This window comes from Engystomops pustulosus, chromosome 1 (assembly GCF_040894005.1).
Source record: "Engystomops pustulosus chromosome 1, aEngPut4.maternal, whole genome shotgun sequence".
NCBI classification, from domain to species: Eukaryota; Metazoa; Chordata; class Amphibia; order Anura; family Leptodactylidae; genus Engystomops; species Engystomops pustulosus.
Window position 1 is genome coordinate 118,195,153 of NC_092411.1, and position 14,494 is coordinate 118,209,646.

At 36.0% G+C, this 14,494-nt stretch overlaps 20 non-coding genes across 20 annotated transcripts; all 20 read left to right on the plus strand.

Moving 5' to 3' along the window:
• The first annotated feature begins 765 nt into the window (after positions 1-765).
• On the plus strand, positions 766-838 carry TRNAT-CGU (transfer RNA threonine (anticodon CGU)). Its single transcript has one exon. It is a non-coding gene; the product is annotated as a tRNA-Thr (tRNA).
• Positions 839-1,433: 595 nt separating this feature from the next.
• Positions 1,434-1,506, plus strand: TRNAA-CGC (transfer RNA alanine (anticodon CGC)). Its single transcript has one exon. It is a non-coding gene; the product is annotated as a tRNA-Ala (tRNA).
• Positions 1,507-2,101: 595 nt separating this feature from the next.
• TRNAT-CGU (transfer RNA threonine (anticodon CGU)) lies at positions 2,102-2,174 on the plus strand. Its single transcript has one exon. It is a non-coding gene; the product is annotated as a tRNA-Thr (tRNA).
• A 595-nt stretch (positions 2,175-2,769) lies between these two features.
• Positions 2,770-2,842, plus strand: TRNAT-CGU (transfer RNA threonine (anticodon CGU)). The gene has a single exon. It is a non-coding gene; the product is annotated as a tRNA-Thr (tRNA).
• A 593-nt stretch (positions 2,843-3,435) lies between these two features.
• Positions 3,436-3,508, plus strand: TRNAT-CGU (transfer RNA threonine (anticodon CGU)). The gene has a single exon. It is a non-coding gene; the product is annotated as a tRNA-Thr (tRNA).
• Positions 3,509-4,103: 595 nt separating this feature from the next.
• Positions 4,104-4,176, plus strand: TRNAT-CGU (transfer RNA threonine (anticodon CGU)). Its single transcript has one exon. It is a non-coding gene; the product is annotated as a tRNA-Thr (tRNA).
• Positions 4,177-4,770: 594 nt separating this feature from the next.
• TRNAT-CGU (transfer RNA threonine (anticodon CGU)) lies at positions 4,771-4,843 on the plus strand. Its single transcript has one exon. It is a non-coding gene; the product is annotated as a tRNA-Thr (tRNA).
• A 593-nt stretch (positions 4,844-5,436) lies between these two features.
• TRNAT-CGU (transfer RNA threonine (anticodon CGU)) lies at positions 5,437-5,509 on the plus strand. The gene has a single exon. It is a non-coding gene; the product is annotated as a tRNA-Thr (tRNA).
• A 595-nt stretch (positions 5,510-6,104) lies between these two features.
• On the plus strand, positions 6,105-6,177 carry TRNAT-CGU (transfer RNA threonine (anticodon CGU)). The gene has a single exon. It is a non-coding gene; the product is annotated as a tRNA-Thr (tRNA).
• Positions 6,178-6,772: 595 nt separating this feature from the next.
• TRNAT-CGU (transfer RNA threonine (anticodon CGU)) lies at positions 6,773-6,845 on the plus strand. Its single transcript has one exon. It is a non-coding gene; the product is annotated as a tRNA-Thr (tRNA).
• Positions 6,846-7,440: 595 nt separating this feature from the next.
• On the plus strand, positions 7,441-7,513 carry TRNAT-CGU (transfer RNA threonine (anticodon CGU)). Its single transcript has one exon. It is a non-coding gene; the product is annotated as a tRNA-Thr (tRNA).
• Positions 7,514-8,108: 595 nt separating this feature from the next.
• TRNAT-CGU (transfer RNA threonine (anticodon CGU)) lies at positions 8,109-8,181 on the plus strand. The gene has a single exon. It is a non-coding gene; the product is annotated as a tRNA-Thr (tRNA).
• A 594-nt stretch (positions 8,182-8,775) lies between these two features.
• Positions 8,776-8,848, plus strand: TRNAT-CGU (transfer RNA threonine (anticodon CGU)). Its single transcript has one exon. It is a non-coding gene; the product is annotated as a tRNA-Thr (tRNA).
• A 1,263-nt stretch (positions 8,849-10,111) lies between these two features.
• Positions 10,112-10,184, plus strand: TRNAT-CGU (transfer RNA threonine (anticodon CGU)). The gene has a single exon. It is a non-coding gene; the product is annotated as a tRNA-Thr (tRNA).
• A 595-nt stretch (positions 10,185-10,779) lies between these two features.
• TRNAA-CGC (transfer RNA alanine (anticodon CGC)) lies at positions 10,780-10,852 on the plus strand. The gene has a single exon. It is a non-coding gene; the product is annotated as a tRNA-Ala (tRNA).
• A 593-nt stretch (positions 10,853-11,445) lies between these two features.
• TRNAT-CGU (transfer RNA threonine (anticodon CGU)) lies at positions 11,446-11,518 on the plus strand. The gene has a single exon. It is a non-coding gene; the product is annotated as a tRNA-Thr (tRNA).
• A 595-nt stretch (positions 11,519-12,113) lies between these two features.
• Positions 12,114-12,186, plus strand: TRNAT-CGU (transfer RNA threonine (anticodon CGU)). The gene has a single exon. It is a non-coding gene; the product is annotated as a tRNA-Thr (tRNA).
• Positions 12,187-12,779: 593 nt separating this feature from the next.
• TRNAT-CGU (transfer RNA threonine (anticodon CGU)) lies at positions 12,780-12,852 on the plus strand. The gene has a single exon. It is a non-coding gene; the product is annotated as a tRNA-Thr (tRNA).
• Positions 12,853-13,447: 595 nt separating this feature from the next.
• TRNAT-CGU (transfer RNA threonine (anticodon CGU)) lies at positions 13,448-13,520 on the plus strand. The gene has a single exon. It is a non-coding gene; the product is annotated as a tRNA-Thr (tRNA).
• A 594-nt stretch (positions 13,521-14,114) lies between these two features.
• TRNAT-CGU (transfer RNA threonine (anticodon CGU)) lies at positions 14,115-14,187 on the plus strand. Its single transcript has one exon. It is a non-coding gene; the product is annotated as a tRNA-Thr (tRNA).
• Positions 14,188-14,494: the final 307 nt, after the last annotated feature.

Below are 14,494 nucleotides of genomic sequence, written 5' to 3' on the forward strand. Positions count from 1 at the left end.
AATTCACAATTTTGCTACAAGAAGACAAATAGTTTATTGCTGGACAAATGGTGGTTCCTAGGACGCGGGAAAGGTACACATGGTGTACAGTATTCCTGCCTTCATAGTTCAGATGTTAGAGCACTGGTCTCGTTAACCAGGGGTCGCGAGTTCGAATCTCGCTGAAGCCTTTGTGTTATCTCACCCAATTCTGATCTTATTACTTTATACATAAACAATAATACTGAGTAACTTTGTGTAAAATATTGGGGAGCAACAATTGTTGCAGAATTAAAGTGGTGTCCTCCGAAAAGATATTGGACTTTCAAAGAATGAAAAAAACTGGCAATAAAAAAACCTACAACCAAATGGTGCTAAATGCTAAATCTTTTGTCAATTTCACAGCATTTGGACTTTTATTTTTGGCTTGTGAGAAAATAAAAGTGGTGACAGTAGGAAGTACAGATAATCTCACAGAAAACAAGCTCTCACACATCTCTGAAACCAGAAAAAAGAAAAATGTTTTGCTTTTTATATGCAGCAAGTAAAAAGACAAAAGGCAAAAAGTGGAAAAGTGTTGTGGCATTACGTGGTTAAAAGATCATTTTGGGCAATGTAAACTTCATTAAAATAGGAAGACTATTCTTTTGTTTTAGTAGATGCTTAACTTGTATTTTCTAATATCCATTAATTCACAATTTTGCTACAAGAAGACGAATAGTTTATTGCTGGACAAATGGTGGTTCCTAGGATGCGGGAAAGGTACACATTGTGTATTGTATTCCTGGCTTCATAGCTCAGAGGTTAGAGCACTGGTCTCGTAAACCAGGGGTCGCGAGTTCGAATCTCGCTGAAGCCTTTGTGTTACCTCACCCAATTCTGATCTTATTACTTTATACATAAACAATAATACTGGGTAACTTTGTGTAAAATATTGGGGAGCAACAATTGTTGCAAAATTAAAGTGGTGTCCTCCGAAAAGATATTGGACTTTCAAAGAATGAAAAAAACTGGCAATAAAAAAACCTGCAACCAAACGGTGCTAAATGCTAAACCTTTTGTCAATTTCATAGCATTTGGACTTTTATTTTTGGCTTGTGAGAAAATAAAAGTGGTGACAGTAGGAAGTACAGATAATCTCACAGAAAACAAGCTCTCACACATCTCTGAAACCAGAAAAAAGAAAAATGTTTTGTTTTTTATATGCAGCAAGTAAAAAGACAAAAGGCAAAAAGGGGAAGAGTGTTGTGGCATTACACGGTTAAAAGATCATTTTGGGCAATGTCAACTTCATTAAAATAGGAAGACTATTCTTTTGTTTTAGTAGATGCTTAACTTGTATTTTCTAATATCCATTAATTCACAATTTTGCTACAAGAAGACGAACAGTTTATTGCTGGACAAATGGTGGTGCCTACGACGCGGGACAGGTACACATGGTGTACAGAATTCCTGGCTTCATAGCTCAGAGGTTAGAGCACTGGTCTCGCAAACCAGGGGTCGCGAGTTCGAATCTCGCTGAAGCCTTTGTGTTACCTCACCCAATTCTGATCTTATTACTTTATACATAAACAATAATACTGGGTAACTTTGTGTAAAATATTGGGGAGCAACAATTGTTGCAAAATTAAAGTGGTGTCCTCCGAAAAGATATTGGACTTTCAAAGAATGAAAAAAACTGGCAATAAAAAAACCTACAACCAAATGGTGCTAAATGCTAAACCTTTTGTCAATTTCACAGCATTTGGACTTTTATTTTTGGCTTGTGAGAAAATAAAAGTGGTGACAGTAGGAAGTACAGATAATCTCACAGAAAACAAGCTCTCACACATCTCTGAAACCAGAAAAAAGAAAAATGTTTTGCTTTTTATATGCAGCAAGTAAAAAGACAAAAGGCAAAAAGTGGAAAAGTGTTGTGGCATTACGTGGTTAAAAGATCATTTTGGGCAATGTCAACTTCATTAAAATAGGAAGACTATTCTTTTGTTTTAGTAGATGCTTAACTTGTATTTTCTAATATCCATTAATTCACAATTTTGCTACAAGAAGACGAATAGTTTATTGCTGGACAAATGGTGGTTCCTAGGATGCGGGAAAGGTACACATTGTGTATTGTATTCCTGGCTTCATAGCTCAGAGGTTAGAGCATTGGTCTCGTAAACCAGGGGTCGCGAGTTCGAATCTCGCTGAAGCCTTTGTGTTACCTCACCCAATTCTGATCTTATTACTTTATACATAAACAATAATACTGGGTAACTTTGTGTAAAATATTGGGGAGCAACAATTGTTGCAAAATTAAAGTGGTGTCCTCCGAAAAGATATTGGACTTTCAAAGAATGAAAAAAACTGGCAATAAAAAAACCTGCAACCAAACGGTGCTAAATGCTAAACCTTTTGTCAATTTCACAGCATTTGGACTTTTATTTTTGGCTTGTGAGAAAATAAAAGTGGTGACAGTAGGAAGTACAGATAATCTCACAGAAAACAAGCTCTTACACATCTCTGAAACCAGAAAAAAGAAAAATGTTTTGTTTTTTATATGCAGCAAGTAAAAAGACAAAGGGCAAAAAGGGGAAGAGTGTTGTGGCATTACACGGTTAAATGATCATTTTGGGCAATGTCAACTTCATTAAAATAGGAAGACTATTCTTTTGTTTTAGTAGATGCTTAACTTGTATTTTCTAATATCCATTAATTCACAATTTTGCTACAAGAAGACGAACAGTTTATTGCTGGACAAATGGTGGTGCCTACGACGCGGGACAGGTACACATGGTGTACAGAATTCCTGGCTTCATAGCTCAGAGGTTAGAGCACTGGTCTCGTAAACCAGGGGTCGCGAGTTCGAATCTCGCTGAAGCCTTTGTGTTACCTCACCCAATTCTGATCTTATTACTTTATACATAAACAATAATACTGGGTAACTTTGTGTAAAATATTGGGGAGCAACAATTGTTGCAGAATTAAAGTGGTGTCCTCCGAAAAGATATTGGACTTTCAAAGAATGAAAAAACTGGCAATAAAAAACCTGCAACCAAATGGTGCTAAATGCTAAATCTTTTGTCAATTTCACAGCATTTGGACTTTTGTTTTTGGCTTGTGAGAAAATAAAAGTGGTGACAGTAGGAAGTACAGATAATCTCACAGAAAACAAGCTCTCACACATCTCTGAAACCAGAAAAAAGAAAAATGTTTTGCTTTTTATATGCAGCAAGTAAAAAGACAAAAGGCAAAAAGGGGACGAGTGTTGTGGCATTACGTGGTTAAAAGATCATTTTGGGCAATGTCAACTTTATTAAAATAGGAAGACTATTCTTTTGTTTTAGTAGATGCTTAACTTGTATTTTCTAATATCCATTAATTCACAATTTTGCTACAAGAAGACGAACAGTTTATTGCTGGACAAATGGTGGTTCCTACAACGCGGGAAAGGTACACATAGTGTACTGTATTCCTGGCTTCATAGCTCAGAGGTTAGAGCACTGGTCTCGTAAACCAGGGGTCGCGAGTTCGAATCTCGCTGAAGCCTTTGTGTTACCTCACCCAATTCTGATCTTATTACTTTATACATAAACAATAATACTGGGTAACTTTGTGTAAAATATTGGGGAGCAACAATTGTTGCAAAATTAAAGTGGTGTCCTCCGAAAAGATATTGGACTTTCAAAGAATGAAAAAAACTGGCAATAAAAAAACCTACAACCAAATGGTGCTAAATGCTAAACCTTTTGTCAATTTCACAGCATTTGGACTTTTATTTTTGGCTTGTGAGAAAATAAAAGTGGTGACAGTAGGAAGTACAGATAATCTCACAGAAAACAAGCTCTCACACATCTCTGAAACCAGAAAAAAGAAAAATGTTTTGCTTTTTATATGCAGCAAGTAAAAAGACAAAAGGCAAAAAGTGGAAAAGTGTTGTGGCATTACGTGGTTAAAAGATCATTTTGGGCAATGTCAACTTCATTAAAATAGGAAGACTATTCTTTTGTTTTAGTAGATGCTTAACTTGTATTTTCTAATATCCATTAATTCACAATTTTGCTACAAGAAGACGAATAGTTTATTGCTGGACAAATGGTGGTTCCTAGGATGCGGGAAAGGTACACATTGTGTATTGTATTCCTGGCTTCATAGCTCAGAGGTTAGAGCATTGGTCTCGTAAACCAGGGGTCGCGAGTTCGAATCTCGCTGAAGCCTTTGTGTTACCTCACCCAATTCTGATCTTATTACTTTATACATAAACAATAATACTGGGTAACTTTGTGTAAAATATTGGGGAGCAAAAATTGTTGCAGAATTAAAGTGGTGTCCTCCGAAAAGATATTGGACTTTCAAAGAATGAAAAAACTGGCAATAAAAAAACCTGCAACCAAATGGTGCTAAATGCTAAATCTTTTGTCAATTTCACAGCATTTGGACTTTTGTTTTTGGCTTGTGAGAAAATAAAAGTGGTGACAGTAGGAAGTACAGATAATCTCACAGAAAACAAGCTCTCACACATCTCTGAAACCAGAAAAAAGAAAAATGTTTTGCTTTTTATATGCAGCAAGTAAAAAGACAAAAGGCAAAAAGGGGAAGAGTGTTGTGGCATTACGTGGTTAAAAGATCATTTTGGGCAATGTCAACTTTATAAAAATAGGAAGACTATTCTTTTGTTTTAGTAGATGCTTAACTTGTATTTTCTAATATCCATTAATTCACAATTTTGCTACAAGAAGACGAACAGTTTATTGCTGGACAAATGGTGGTTCCTACAACGCGGGAAAGGTACACATGGTGTACTGTATTCCTGGCTTCATAGCTCAGAGGTTAGAGCACTGGTCTCGTAAACCAGGGGTCGCGAGTTCGAATCTCGCTGAAGCCTTTGTGTTACCTCACCCAATTCGGATCTTATTACTTTATACATAAACAATAATACTGGGTAACTTTGTGTAAAATATTGGGGAGCAAAAATTGTTGCAGAATTAAAGTGGTGTCCTCCGAAAAGATATTGGACTTTCAAAGAATGAAAAAACTGGCAATAAAAAACCTGCAACCAAATGGTGCTAAATGCTAAATCTTTTGTCAATTTCACAGCATTTGGACTTTTGTTTTTGGCTTGTGAGAAAATAAAAGTGGTGACAGTAGGAAGTACAGATAATCTCACAGAAAACAAGCTCTCACACATCTCTGAAACCAGAAAAAAGAAAAATGTTTTGCTTTTTATATGCAGCAAGTAAAAAGACAAAAGGCAAAAAGGGGAAGAGTGTTGTGGCATTACGTGGTTAAAAGATCATTTTGGGCAATGTCAACTTTATTAAAATAGGAAGACTATTCTTTTGTTTTAGTAGATGCTTAACTTGTATTTTCTAATATCCATTAATTCACAATTTTGCTACAAGAAGACGAACAGTTTATTGCTGGACAAATGGTGGTTCCTACAACGCGGGAAAGGTACACATAGTGTACTGTATTCCTGGCTTCATAGCTCAGAGGTTAGAGCACTGGTCTCGTAAACCAGGGGTCGCGAGTTCGAATCTCGCTGAAGCCTTTGTGTTACCTCACCCAATTCTGATCTTATTACTTTATACATAAACAATAATACTGGGTAACTTTGTGTAAAATATTGGGGAGCAACAATTGTTGCAAAATTAAAGTGGTGTCCTCCGAAAAGATATTGGACTTTCAAAGAATGAAAAAAACTGGCAATAAAAAAACCTACAACCAAATGGTGCTAAATGCTAAACCTTTTGTCAATTTCACAGCATTTGGACTTTTATTTTTGGCTTGTGAGAAAATAAAAGTGGTGACAGTATGAAGTACAGATAATCTCACAGAAAACAAGCTCTCACACATCTCTGAAACCAGAAAAAAGAAAAATGTTTTGCTTTTTATATGCAGCAAGTAAAAAGACAAAAGGCAAAAAGCGGAAGAGTGTTGTGGCATTACGCGGTTAAAAGATCATTTTGGGCAATGTCAACTTCATTAAAATAGGAAGACTATTCTTTTGTTTTAGTAGATGCTTAACTTGTATTTTCTAATATCCATTAATTCACAATTTTGCTACAAGAAGACGAAAAGTTTATTGCTGGACAAATGGTGGTTCCTAGGACGCGGGAAAGGTACACATGGTGTACAGTATTCCTGGCTTCATAGCTCAGAGGTTAGAGCACTGGTCTCGTAAACCAGGGGTCGCGAGTTCGAATCTCGCTGAAGCCTTTGTGTTACCTCACCCAATTCTGATCTTATTACTTTATACATAAACATTAATACTGGGTAACTTTGTGTAAAATATTGGGGAGCAACAATTGTTGCAAAATTAAAGTGGTGTCCTCCGAAAAGATATTGGACTTTCAAAGAATGAAAAAAACTGGCAATAAAAAAACCTGCGACCAAATGGTGCTAAATGCTAAATCTTTTGTCAATTTCACAGCATTTGGACTTTTATTTTTGGCTTGTGAGAAAATAAAAGTGGTGACAGTAGGAAGTACAGATAATCTCACAGAAAACAAGCTCTCACACATCTCTGAAACCAGAAAAAAGAAAAATGTTTTGCTTTTTATATGCAGCAAGTAAAAAGACAAAAGGCAAAAAGGGGAAGAGTGTTGTGGCATTACGTGGTTAAAAGATCATTTTGGGCAATGTCAACTTTATTAAAATAGGAAGACTATTCTTTTGTTTTAGTAGATGCTTAACTTGTATTTTCTAATATCCATTAATTCACAATTTTGCTACAAGAAGACGAACAGTTTATTGCTGGACAAATGGTGGTTCCTACAACGCGGGAAAGGTACACATGGTGTACTCTATTCTTGGCTTCATAGCTCAGAGGTTAGAGCACTGGTCTCGTAAACCAGGGGTCGCGAGTTCGAATCTCGCTGAAGCCTTTGTGTTACCTCACCCAATTCTGATCTTATTACTTTATACATAAACAATAATACTGGGTAACTTTGTGTAAAATATTGGGGAGCAACAATTGTTGCAAAATTAAAGTGGTGTCCTCCGAAAAGATATTGGACTTTCAAAGAATGAAAAAAACTGGCAATAAAAAAACCCACAACCAAATGGTGCTAAATGCTAAACCTTTTGTCAATTTCACAGCATTTGGACTTTTATTTTTGGCTTGTGAGAAAATAAAAGTGGTGACAGTATGAAGTACAGATAATCTCACAGAAAACAAGCTCTCACACATCTCTGAAACCAGAAAAAAGAAAAATGTTTTGCTTTTTATATGCAGCAAGTAAAAAGACAAAAGGCAAAAAGCGGAAGAGTGTTGTGGCATTACGCGGTTAAAAGATCATTTTGGGCAATGTCAACTTCATTAAAATAGGAAGACTATTCTTTTGTTTTAGTAGATGCTTAACTTGTATTTTCTAATATCCATTAATTCACAATTTTGCTACAAGAAGACGAAAAGTTTATTGCTGGACAAATGGTGGTTCATAGGACGCGGGAAAGGTACACATGGTGTACAGTATTCCTGGCTTCATAGCTCAGAGGTTAGAGCACTGGTCTCGTAAACCAGGGGTCGCGAGTTCGAATATCGCTGAAGCCTTTGTGTTACCTCACCCAATTCTGATCTTATTACTTTATACATAAACAATAATACTGGGTAACTTTGTGTAAAATATTGGGGAGCAACAATTGTTGCAAAATTAAAGTGGTGTCCTCCGAAAAGATATTGGACTTTCAAAGAATGAAAAAAACTGGCAATAAAAAAACCTGCGACCAAATGGTGCTAAATGCTAAATCTTTTGTCAATTTCACAGCATTTGGACTTTTATTTTTGGCTTGTGAGAAAATAAAAGTGGTGACAGTAGGAAGTACAGATAATCTCACAGAAAACAAGCTCTCACACATCTCTGAAACCAGAAAAAAGAAAAATGTTTTGCTTTTTATATGCAGCAAGTAAAAAGACAAAAGGCAAAAAGGGGAAGAGTGTTGTGGCATTACGTGGTTAAAAGATCATTTTGGGCAATGTCAACTTTATTAAAATAGGAAGACTATTCTTTTGTTTTAGTAGATGCTTAACTTGTATTTTCTAATATCCATTAATTCACAATTTTGCTACAAGAAGATGAATAGTTTATTGCTGGACAAATGGTGGTTCCTAGGACGCGGTAAAGGTACACATGGTGTACAGTATTCCTGGCTTCATAGCTCAGAGGTTAGAGCACTGGTCTCGTAACCCAGGGGTCGCGAGTTCGAATCTTGCTGAAGCCTTTGTGTTACCTCCCCCAATTCTGATCTTATTACTTTATACATAAACAATAATACTGGGTAACTTTGTGTAAAATATTGGGGAGCAACAATTGTTGCAAAATTAAAGTGGTGTCCTCCGAAAAGATATTGGACTTTCAAAGAATGAAAAAACTGGCAATAAAAAAACCTGCAACCAAATGGTGCTAAATGCTAAACCTTTTCTCAATTTCACAGCATTTGGACTTTTATTTTTGGCTTGTGAGAAAATAAAATTGGTGACAGTAGGAAGTACAGATAATCTCACAGAAAACAAGCTCTCACACATCTCTGAAACCAGAAAAAAGAAAAATGTTTTGCTTTTTATATGCAGCAAGTAAAAAGACTAAAGGCAAAAAGTGGAAAAGTGCTGTGGCATTACGTGGTTAAAAGATCATTTAGGGCAATGTCAACTTCATTAAAATAGGAAGACTATTCTTTTGTTTTAGTAGATGCTTAACTTGTATTTTCTAATATCCATTAATTCACAATTTTGCTACAAGAAGACAAATAGTTTATTGCTGGACAAATGGTGGTTCCTAGGACGCGGGAAAGGTACACATGGTGTACGGTATTCCTGGCTTCATAGCTCAGAGGTTAGAGCACTGGTCTCGTAAACCAGGGGTCGCGAGTTCGAATCTCGCTGAAGCCTTTGTGTTACCTCACCCAATTCTGATCTTATTACTTTATACATAAACAATAATACTGGGTAACTTTGTGTAAAATATTGGGGAGCAACAATTGTTGCAAAATTAAAGTGGTGTCCTCCGAAAAGATATTGGACTTTCAAAGAATGAAAAAAACTGGCAATAAAAAAACCTGCAACCAAATGGTGCTAAATGCTAAATCTTTTGTCAATTTCACAGCATTTGGACTTTTATTTTTGGCTTGTGAGAAAATAAAAGTGGTGACAGTAGGAAGTACAGATAATCTCACAGAAAACAAGCTCTCACACATCTCTGAAACCAGAAAAAAGAAAAATGCTTTGCTTTTTATATGCAGCAAGTAAAAAGACAAAATGCAAAAAGTGGAAAAGTGCTGTGGCATTACGTGGTTAAAAGATCATTTTGGGCAATGTCAACTTCATTAAAATAGGAAGACTATTCTTTTGTTTTAGTAGATGCTTAACTTGTATTTTCTAATATCCATTAATTCACAATTTTGCTACAAGAAGACAAATAGTTTATTGCTGGACAAATGGTGGTTCCTAGGACGCGGGAAAGGTACACATGGTGTACAGTATTCCTGCCTTCATAGTTCAGATGTTAGAGCACTGGTCTCGTTAACCAGGGGTCGCGAGTTCGAATCTCGCTGAAGCCTTTGTGTTATCTCACCCAATTCTGATCTTATTACTTTATACATAAACAATAATACTGAGTAACTTTGTGTAAAATATTGGGGAGCAACAATTGTTGCAGAATTAAAGTGGTGTCCTCCGAAAAGATATTGGACTTTCAAAGAATGAAAAAAACTGGCAATAAAAAAACCTACAACCAAATGGTGCTAAATGCTAAATCTTTTGTCAATTTCACAGCATTTGGACTTTTATTTTTGGCTTGTGAGAAAATAAAAGTGGTGACAGTAGGAAGTACAGATAATCTCACAGAAAACAAGCTCTCACACATCTCTGAAACCAGAAAAAAGAAAAATGTTTTGCTTTTTATATGCAGCAAGTAAAAAGACAAAAGGCAAAAAGTGGAAAAGTGTTGTGGCATTACGTGGTTAAAAGATCATTTTGGGCAATGTAAACTTCATTAAAATAGGAAGACTATTCTTTTGTTTTAGTAGATGCTTAACTTGTATTTTCTAATATCCATTAATTCACAATTTTGCTACAAGAAGACGAATAGTTTATTGCTGGACAAATGGTGGTTCCTAGGATGCGGGAAAGGTACACATTGTGTATTGTATTCCTGGCTTCATAGCTCAGAGGTTAGAGCACTGGTCTCGTAAACCAGGGGTCGCGAGTTCGAATCTCGCTGAAGCCTTTGTGTTACCTCACCCAATTCTGATCTTATTACTTTATACATAAACAATAATACTGGGTAACTTTGTGTAAAATATTGGGGAGCAACAATTGTTGCAAAATTAAAGTGGTGTCCTCCGAAAAGATATTGGACTTTCAAAGAATGAAAAAAACTGGCAATAAAAAAACCTGCAACCAAACGGTGCTAAATGCTAAACCTTTTGTCAATTTCATAGCATTTGGACTTTTATTTTTGGCTTGTGAGAAAATAAAAGTGGTGACAGTAGGAAGTACAGATAATCTCACAGAAAACAAGCTCTCACACATCTCTGAAACCAGAAAAAAGAAAAATGTTTTGTTTTTTATATGCAGCAAGTAAAAAGACAAAAGGCAAAAAGGGGAAGAGTGTTGTGGCATTACACGGTTAAAAGATCATTTTGGGCAATGTCAACTTCATTAAAATAGGAAGACTATTCTTTTGTTTTAGTAGATGCTTAACTTGTATTTTCTAATATCCATTAATTCACAATTTTGCTACAAGAAGACGAACAGTTTATTGCTGGACAAATGGTGGTGCCTACGACGCGGGACAGGTACACATGGTGTACAGAATTCCTGGCTTCATAGCTCAGAGGTTAGAGCACTGGTCTCGCAAACCAGGGGTCGCGAGTTCGAATCTCGCTGAAGCCTTTGTGTTACCTCACCCAATTCTGATCTTATTACTTTATACATAAACAATAATACTGGGTAACTTTGTGTAAAATATTGGGGAGCAAAAATTGTTGCAGAATTAAAGTGGTGTCCTCCGAAAAGATATTGGACTTTCAAAGAATGAAAAAACTGGCAATAAAAAACCTGCAACCAAATGGTGCTAAATGCTAAATCTTTTGTCAATTTCACAGCATTTGGACTTTTATTTTTGGCTTGTGAGAAAATAAAAGTGGTGACAGTAGGAAGTACAGATAATCTCACAGAAAACAAGCTCTCACACATCTCTGAAACCAGAAAAAAGAAAAATGTTTTGCTTTTTATATGCAGCAAGTAAAAAGACAAAAGGCAAAAAGTGGAAAAGTGTTGTGGCATTACGTGGTTAAAAGATCATTTTGGGCAATGTCAACTTCATTAAAATAGGAAGACTATTCTTTTGTTTTAGTAGATGCTTAACTTGTATTTTCTAATATCCATTAATTCACAATTTTGCTACAAGAAGACGAATAGTTTATTGCTGGACAAATGGTGGTTCCTAGGATGCGGGAAAGGTACACATTGTGTATTGTATTCCTGGCTTCATAGCTCAGAGGTTAGAGCATTGGTCTCGTAAACCAGGGGTCGCGAGTTCGAATCTCGCTGAAGCCTTTGTGTTACCTCACCCAATTCTGATCTTATTACTTTATACATAAACAATAATACTGGGTAACTTTGTGTAAAATATTGGGGAGCAACAATTGTTGCAAAATTAAAGTGGTGTCCTCCGAAAAGATATTGGACTTTCAAAGAATGAAAAAAACTGGCAATAAAAAAACCTGCAACCAAACGGTGCTAAATGCTAAACCTTTTGTCAATTTCACAGCATTTGGACTTTTATTTTTGGCTTGTGAGAAAATAAAAGTGGTGACAGTAGGAAGTACAGATAATCTCACAGAAAACAAGCTCTTACACATCTCTGAAACCAGAAAAAAGAAAAATGTTTTGTTTTTTATATGCAGCAAGTAAAAAGACAAAGGGCAAAAAGGGGAAGAGTGTTGTGGCATTACACGGTTAAATGATCATTTTGGGCAATGTCAACTTCATTAAAATAGGAAGACTATTCTTTTGTTTTAGTAGATGCTTAACTTGTATTTTCTAATATCCATTAATTCACAATTTTGCTACAAGAAGACGAACAGTTTATTGCTGGACAAATGGTGGTGCCTACGACGCGGGACAGGTACACATGGTGTACAGAATTCCTGGCTTCATAGCTCAGAGGTTAGAGCACTGGTCTCGTAAACCAGGGGTCGCGAGTTCGAATCTCGCTGAAGCCTTTGTGTTACCTCACCCAATTCTGATCTTATTACTTTATACATAAACAATAATACTGGGTAACTTTGTGTAAAATATTGGGGAGCAACAATTGTTGCAGAATTAAAGTGGTGTCCTCCGAAAAGATATTGGACTTTCAAAGAATGAAAAAACTGGCAATAAAAAACCTGCAACCAAATGGTGCTAAATGCTAAATCTTTTGTCAATTTCACAGCATTTGGACTTTTGTTTTTGGCTTGTGAGAAAATAAAAGTGGTGACAGTAGGAAGTACAGATAATCTCACAGAAAACAAGCTCTCACACATCTCTGAAACCAGAAAAAAGAAAAATGTTTTGCTTTTTATATGCAGCAAGTAAAAAGACAAAAGGCAAAAAGGGGAAGAGTGTTGTGGCATTACGTGGTTAAAAGATCATTTTGGGCAATGTCAACTTTATTAAAATAGGAAGACTATTCTTTTGTTTTAGTAGATGCTTAACTTGTATTTTCTAATATCCATTAATTCACAATTTTGCTACAAGAAGACGAACAGTTTATTGCTGGACAAATGGTGGTTCCTACAACGCGGGAAAGGTACACATAGTGTACTGTATTCCTGGCTTCATAGCTCAGAGGTTAGAGCACTGGTCTCGTAAACCAGGGGTCGCGAGTTCGAATCTCGCTGAAGCCTTTGTGTTACCTCACCCAATTCTGATCTTATTACTTTATACATAAACAATAATACTGGGTAACTTTGTGTAAAATATTGGGGAGCAACAATTGTTGCAAAATTAAAGTGGTGTCCTCCGAAAAGATATTGGACTTTCAAAGAATGAAAAAAACTGGCAATAAAAAAACCTACAACCAAATGGTGCTAAATGCTAAACCTTTTGTCAATTTCACAGCATTTGGACTTTTATTTTTGGCTTGTGAGAAAATAAAAGTGGTGACAGTAGGAAGTACAGATAATCTCACAGAAAACAAGCTCTCACACATCTCTGAAACCAGAAAAAAGAAAAATGTTTTGCTTTTTATATGCAGCAAGTAAAAAGACAAAAGGCAAAAAGTGGAAAAGTGTTGTGGCATTACGTGGTTAAAAGATCATTTTGGGCAATGTCAACTTCATTAAAATAGGAAGACTATTCTTTTGTTTTAGTAGATGCTTAACTTGTATTTTCTAATATCCATTAATTCACAATTTTGCTACAAGAAGACGAATAGTTTATTGCTGGACAAATGGTGGTTCCTAGGATGCGGGAAAGGTACACATTGTGTATTGTATTCCTGGCTTCATAGCTCAGAGGTTAGAGCATTGGTCTCGTAAACCAGGGGTCGCGAGTTCGAATCTCGCTGAAGCCTTTGTGTTACCTCACCCAATTCTGATCTTATTACTTTATACATAAACAATAATACTGGGTAACTTTGTGTAAAATATTGGGGAGCAAAAATTGTTGCAGAATTAAAGTGGTGTCCTCCGAAAAGATATTGGACTTTCAAAGAATGAAAAAACTGGCAATAAAAAAACCTGCAACCAAATGGTGCTAAATGCTAAATCTTTTGTCAATTTCACAGCATTTGGACTTTTGTTTTTGGCTTGTGAGAAAATAAAAGTGGTGACAGTAGGAAGTACAGATAATCTCACAGAAAACAAGCTCTCACACATCTCTGAAACCAGAAAAAAGAAAAATGTTTTGCTTTTTATATGCAGCAAGTAAAAAGACAAAAGGCAAAAAGGGGAAGAGTGTTGTGGCATTACGTGGTTAAAAGATCATTTTGGGCAATGTCAACTTTATAAAAATAGGAAGACTATTCTTTTGTTTTAGTAGATGCTTAACTTGTATTTTCTAATATCCATTAATTCACAATTTTGCTACAAGAAGACGAACAGTTTATTGCTGGACAAATGGTGGTTCCTACAACGCGGGAAAGGTACACATGGTGTACTGTATTCCTGGCTTCATAGCTCAGAGGTTAGAGCACTGGTCTCGTAAACCAGGGGTCGCGAGTTCAAATCTCGCTGAAGCCTTTGTGTTACCTCACCCAATTCTGATCTTATTACTTTATACATAAACAATAATACTGGGTAACTTTGTGTAAAATATTGGGGAGCAACAATTGTTGCAAAATTAAAGTGGTGTCCTCCGAAAAGATATTGGACTTTCAAAGAATGAAAAAAACTGGCAATAAAAAAACCGGCGACCAAATGGTGCTAAATGCTAAATCTTTTGTCAATTTCACAGCATTTGGACTTTTATTTCTGGCTTGTGAGAAAATAAAAGTGGTGACAGTAGGAAGTACAGATAATCTCACAGAAAACAAGCTCTCACACATCT